Genomic DNA, 7,158 nt, shown 5'->3' with positions numbered 1-7,158 from the left:
TTTTGAATTCTAGTAATTTATTGTTAGGTATTAAATAAATAAATGAATACTATACGGACATTCTTATACACAAATTGACTAAGTGCCACGGTAAGCTCAAGAAGGCTTGTGTTGTGGGTACTCAGACAACGATATAATATATATAATATACAAATACATACATAGAAAACACCCATGACTCAGGAACAAATATCTATGCTCATCTCACAAATACATGCCCTTACCGGGATTCGAACCCAGGGCCATCAGCATCATAGGCAGGGTCACTAGGTTACTACCCACTAGGCCAGACCGCTCGTCAAATAATTCATTGATGCAAAACATAAAATAATAAACGATACAAATAATTGCACTTAACCAATGTGCGTATTGATAAAAATAAAATATTGGTCTATTAATAAATCAAATGTCGAGTGCCGTTTTTTTATCATGTACGTACGGATATTATTATTTTTTTTTTAATTTATTTAGAAACCAAACAGTCGTATAAACATATCAACAATGCAATACAAACGATGTACCACAACAAAAGGTAAATACAACAAAAAGACCTGGAGGTTCATAAATTATAAATTATGTTAACTGATATAAATATAGTTATATGGCTACTTAATGCAAATTTTTGAATCTGATAGAAAAAATAACTGATATCTGTACTTATATATTAAAACAACTTACTTTTAACTATATCTTTTAGACTAGCCAACGAATTTTGAAAACAATCTACTTCGAATAGATTTTTATTATAGTAACTAGGAACTCGTCTGAAAAAGGTATGCCTGGAATAGTTTTTGACCGAAAAACTAATATGAAACAGCGATCGAGGGCGTAAGGGGTGATGCGGACAACTGAAAGTAACTAATCTTAGTAGATTAGGACAATTAATAATATTTTTTAGAATTTTAAACAAAAACATAACGTCTAAGTATATCCTACGGTTAAAAAGAGAAGGTACACCAAAATGTTTCGCCGCCAACGTTGAATTTACAAAATATATATGTATATATATTAGTGTTTATATGAACGTCATGAATATTCAACGTTATATTTCGCCTCGTTTACATGTAGGTTTTGTTGGATTGTTTGTAAACATTGCATCAGAGCGAGATGAGGCAGGAAAGTTCATTGTAAGACTTTCTTTTAAAATAAGTAAGTTTTACATTGTCATAGTAGGTAACTGTCAAATATAAATTAAACAAAAACTAAACAACTTTTCTTCCTAGGGTTTGTCCTGACTTATTGCCACGGCTCATGAGAACCTGGGGTCCGCTTGGCAACTAATACCGAAAATTAGCGTATGCACTAGTTTTTACGAAAGCAACTGCCATCAGATTTTTGAACCCATAGGGCAAACTAGGCCTTATTGGGATTAGTCCGGTTTCCTCACGATGTTTTCTCCCACCGAAAAGCGACTGGTAAATATCAAATGATATATTTTTTTTTTTTTTTTTTTTATACTACGTCGGTGGCAAACAAGCATACGGCCTGCCTGATGGTAAGCAGTCTCCGTCGCCTATGTACACCTGCAACTCCAGAGGAGTTACATGCGCGTTGCCGACCCTAACCCCACCCCCCTCGTTGAGCTCTGGCAACCTTTTATTATTACAAGTTCCGAAAAACTGATTTGTACGAGCTGAAGTTTGAACCTGTGACCACCGGATTGAAAATCGCACGTTCTTGCGACTAGGCTGCCAACGCTTCAAAATCTGTACAACTACGCTGATTAAATTAAGTAACAAGTCCCTACATTAGTAGGGACCCATTATAAATGCGAAAAAACTCTATCTGACTGTTTATTATCTCTTCACGCTTAAGTCGCTGAATTGATTTTGATGAAATTTAGTACGAGGATAGTTTGAGAACCGGGGAAGGACATCGGCTAGTTTTAATCATCATCATGTAGACAAAGTTGTTATTTATTTACTTGGAAACATTGCGTCGATTCGTAAAGTAATAGAAGATTTATTTTTTAAACTACGTCGATGGCAAACAAGCATACGGCCCACTTAATGGTCAGTCTCCGTAGCCTATGGACGCCTGCAACCCTAACACTCCGCACCCTCGTTGAGGTCTGGCAACCTTCCTCACCGGCAGGAACACAACACTAGATCCAGGATCTAGTGTTATTTGGCTACGGTTTTCTGTAAGGTGTAATATTAATCTGTGTAAACAAATGTTATCCATTAAATTTATTCACTTACTCAATCGTCTCCGAGACGGACAAAACTAATCAACCTCTCAAAGCGAATGACTTCTTAAACTCTGCAAACCGTTTTGTCAAGACATGTTATTATGATACGGGAAAAAATGGCGTCATTCAAACCTTGATGATACCAAAGCCATCATTTCTAAAACGACGTATGTCCTACGTTCACTTCAATATGTTGGGCCTTTTCGTATCTGCCGTATCAAAGCTCATTATTGAACAGAACAACAAAAGCGGGTTATAGTTCCTATGCGCTTATGCTGTTTTGGTATTGAAGAGTAGTATAATGGCGGTGATTTTTTTTGGGTGCTGGGAAAAATGTTACGAATAAGCATTTTGGACGTCACCCTGTTATTAAATCATAACGACGTGGAACAATTAGAGTAGTTCTCACGGCATTGGACAGACCTGATAATTACTACGTAGCTGGAAGGATTTGGGCTGGAGGTCAAATATGGCGTCTTATTGTCAGAGTCTGAGACAATGGATGTACGAGTATATCATATTCTTTGGGGCACCTTTAATTTAAGATTCGCACCTTAAATTTAGTAATCATTTTTATCCAGCAGATGGGTCAAACATGTTTTAGATAAAGGTCACTTCTGTGGACGATAAGTACAATAAAACTTAACGACTCTGGTACAAATATATCCCGTTTTTCTTATTTGACTCTCAAGTACTGAAAATATGTAAAGGTGCTGCGTAAAAAATGGCTTTTGGTTCCCTTAACTTTGCGATTAGATGTCTACATAAAAAAAATGTTTGTGACCGATGCGTCCGCAAGCGATACGACAAGGAAGCGTAGGTATTTAGAATGTTCTTACGGTCTACATCGCTATGCGCACTGAAAGAAATGGTTTGCATAACTGTAACAAAATTTTGGTTACTGTTTACACAAAAATTGGGACTTGCGAACTATGTGTTATATGTTACAAAACCGTGTTTGGCTATCAGTGTTCAGGTACTGGGTATACACTACAAAATAAGTTTGTAAATTTATGCAAAGTTTATTTTCTTATAACCGTAGTTTAGTTATTTAGTAAAGTTACAAAACCAGTTCGGCTATCTATTTTTTTCAGTGCGTTTCCCTATCTATAATGTGATGTAAACAAAAGAAAGGAATGGAAAAAATCGCACGCTACTGGCAAACTTGGGAAGCTCAGTTGGTAAAGAGCGATTTGACCGGTGTTCTAATAGCTCGCAAGTTCGAGTCTTGCTCGAAGCAGTAATTTTTCAACTTTTATTAACACTCTCACAGTTTCAACAGATAAAAAAACCTTAAAACGCAAGCTGTAATGGTACAGCCGGGCTAGCAAAAGTGACAATCGCTATCGCTACGACAACGAAACCCTTTGTGTCTCTCTATCACTCTTACATATTAGTGCGACAGTGACAGTTGCGTTTCGATCGCTACGGAGCGTAAGCGATTTGCATGTTGGCTACGCGGTCAGGTTTTTTTAAATCGATACGTTTAATCCGGGTTAATATTAGGTACTGTGTGTAGGCTTCTAACTTGCCCTTCACTAACCGACACATGGAAGCATAAACACATTGATGGAGATTAAGGGGAGTCTGGGAGACTTGCCTAGGTGGGAGACTACCCATTTTATTACAAAAAGTCGGAAAATTATATCAGGCCTCTAATACCACGTAACCTATTTTTTTTTGTGGTAAGAATTTTTGTAAAAATATCCACTATGGATATGATGGACGTCAACGTGATAGTGTGATAGGTAATAATAGCGCCTGTCTCTTTCAAACGCACGCTGTTAAAAAATGATGACTATTTTATCACGTGGATAACGTCATTCATGTTACGCCTGTAGCCTGTAGCCCATAACCGACTGTAGGGTTAGCGAAGGTCTTCGCTTCAACACTTTTAACTCCGGCATTTTGCTTTCGTAGGTATATCCAGATGTTCTACTCTACAGGTAGCAATTGTTAACCAATTCTAGTGAAATTGTATGACCAGATTCTATGATTAAATAGTTTTTTTTGTCGATCCAGTTTTTAGAATATTTTCATAACGCGAAATTTGGCATAAAGGACTTAAATGCCAACAGCATCTATGGCGCTTAAGACTATTTTAAGTGCACTGTGATAACGACTCAAGGAATTAACAAGGAAAGGTACCCAACTGTCCGGTTCCGATTTGATTTATATTTATATATGTTATAGAGTAGTCTAAAATAACGGACACGTATTTTTTTTTAGCTGCCCAAACTCAACCTGTAATAGATTATAGTATCTGTGGTTGCTTTATCTGTGGTCACACACATAAAATAAAGATGTCGTCTTGTTAACTAATTGCAGTTTTATTAAAACATTATAACATTATTATATGGCGCAGTCGTTCGTTTGTAATGTGGAAAATAGAAGATTAGACTGATAATTCCAAATGGAGTCATTAAAACAGCCGCCACCATTATCACTAGTAGGCGACTTGTCGCAAAACTTTAAAAGATGGGAACAGAGATTCCTGCTGTATTTCAAGGCGTCGGGGGCCGAGGATAAACTGAACAAGGAAAGCCAGAAGGCGTTACTTCTACATGTCATAGGAGAGGATGCATTAGAAGTGTATAATACTTTAGACATACCGGAAGAGTCAGATGTCAAGGACATCTTAAAGAAAATTGGTGAATATTGTTCACCAGTAAAAAATGAAACGATGCAACGGCATCTCTTCTTTACAAGAGAAAAAAAAGAGTCGGAGTCAGTAGACGAATTTGTAACAGCGTTGAAAACATTGAGTGTGGATTGTAACTTCGAGAAACTGAAGGACAGTTTAATTAAAAGTCAGATTATTCGTGGTATAGGAGATTCCAAGCTTCAAGAAAAACTTCTGCAAGAAACGGGCCTAGACCTCCCGAAATGTATAAGCATTTGTAAAGCATCAGAACCAAAGAATATAATACTCACTAGGAGAAGAACGCTAACTCCATACAAAAAAATGCCCCCTTCAAAAGTTCGTTTATACTAGTGGCGCTCTCTTTGTATCTCAGTACTAAAATTGACAACCGGTTTAGCCTGGCGGGTTTTGGTAGGTAGTGATCCAGTTCTAGCTAGTGGTTCTGGGTTCGAATCCCGGCGACGGAATTTCTTTTTGTATTTTTTCATTTTTTGTTTTTGTTGGGGTGAGGTTTTTAAATTAGTATTTATCAAATAAAAAAATATTATGTTACATATTAATCAAAATCACAGGCATCTTTTGTCCTAAGAGATAATGATATCTATATTTTAAAGTTTATTCAATATAAAAGGTAACAATACAGTTTATTACCAAGTTATAAATATTTTTATTCCTATATATTAGGATCAAAAGAGCTTAATTCGTTCGAAAAACATACAATAGGCAGGAAAAAAGTCATTTTTTATACAAATTTATGTATCGGACGGGGCTTGTTGAACTAACTGTGACACTTCCATATAATATCTACATACCTATATGAATTTTATTCAATGAGACCACAGGTCGGTAATTTCGGTTCATTATTGATGTGGGTACCAAATAGTTAACCTATCCTGTGCGTGTGATTATCTTTTGATTTTTTTAAGGAGTTATTTTTGTTTAGGTTGTCTATTTTTAGCGCATGTTTTAATTCCCAGATCACCTTCATAACAATAAATAGAAGTCATTAAAATTTTCATGATAAAAACAATTTTATATATATATACATATACTATTTATTGCATTTAATATAGATTTTTATATATCTAAAACATGATCTTTGGCACATCTGATTTTACTCCACAATTGCAATTAGTGTAACTTGTAATCATATCACATATATCAGCCCAAAAAACTAAAAATTACATGAATATATGACAGACAAAGTTGTTATTACATCTATCCGATTGTCGGACACTTTCTGCTCCACAGCTCAGTGCAGCGGTCTTGTTGATGGTCACCGGGAAACTACAACTAGTCACAATTATGTGGCGGATCCGTGCCTTTTGATTTTGAGCCTTTCCAAGGAAATGATATGACGCCCAAGGATTTTTTGCTCACGTTCACCCTCTAAAACAAAACAGTCACATTTTAAACAATACTATAACCTATGTCCCTAATTACTAACCTTGCTAATAGCTACCAGAGTTCTAAATTGCCAGCTAAAACAATGTTAGAATTTACATCTATGATGAATTTAGATTGTAATTTTGGACGCGATAGGGCGGCCGTGCGACTTAAGAGGGTGGTAAGATTAAATTTATATATTTGAATTTGGCAATAGTACACTTATTTTATTTATAGATTAAAATATTTCTTACCTTGAAATAATTGTTGTTTCTTAGTTTAGTACAATGGATTAAACTTTAACCGAGTCTGAGCGGAGATACTGTGCGGTGGATTTTTAATTTTAAAAATTAATCAATAAATCTATTTCAACAACATAAATCGTTATTTAATCATTTTATATGAAAATATGAAAACTGATAGTTTTGAAAATGAAAATAGTTTTGCGTCAATGACTTTGACAGCATTGACATTGCAGACTTTTGTCTATGTTCTAACCGGCCAGACCCAAGTGCAAGGCTTTATGGAGGGTATATGTGCCTCTGACCTCTACATATGGTAGTGTGACATAAATCAAAATATTTGATAAAAATGATTTTATTTGTCCCAAAGTTGAATAGACAAAGTCAGATAGGAGCAATGTTGCTGTAGCAAAATATTTTTATATTAATAACTGGTATCTATTTCCAGAGCGTCAGACCACACATGCGCAATTATGAAGCGTCATATCTTTCTAAGGAAGTCGACAGGCCTTGATCAGAACTTGCATCAGAAAATGTGAAGAAAATGGCCACTGATGTTCAGGTACATGAAGTGAATAAAATATCTCAAAAGTATGATAAGCAGAAAAATGAGAAGTCGCAAGGAAATCGTGACCGTAATGAAAGATTCCAGGAACAGCAGCGAGACAGTCAAAGTTTTAAAAAGCAGTGTTATC

General features: G+C 35.7%; 1 long non-coding RNA gene across 1 annotated transcript; it reads right to left on the bottom strand.

Annotated features, from left to right (window-relative positions):
- Positions 1-5,865: 5,865 nt before the first annotated feature.
- LOC133526875 (uncharacterized) lies at positions 5,866-6,772 on the bottom strand. The gene is made up of 2 exons (XR_009800784.1): positions 6,476-6,772; positions 5,866-6,224 (listed from the first exon to the last, which is right to left on the bottom strand). It is a non-coding gene; the product is annotated as an uncharacterized LOC133526875 (long non-coding RNA).
- Between the last annotated feature and the right edge of the window lie 386 nt (positions 6,773-7,158).

Source organism: Cydia pomonella, chromosome 17, assembly GCF_033807575.1.
Source record: "Cydia pomonella isolate Wapato2018A chromosome 17, ilCydPomo1, whole genome shotgun sequence".
Classification (NCBI taxonomy): Eukaryota; Metazoa; Arthropoda; class Insecta; order Lepidoptera; family Tortricidae; genus Cydia; species Cydia pomonella.
The sequence above is the reverse complement of the archived record's forward strand: the minus strand, read 5'-3'. Positions and strand labels throughout refer to the sequence as shown.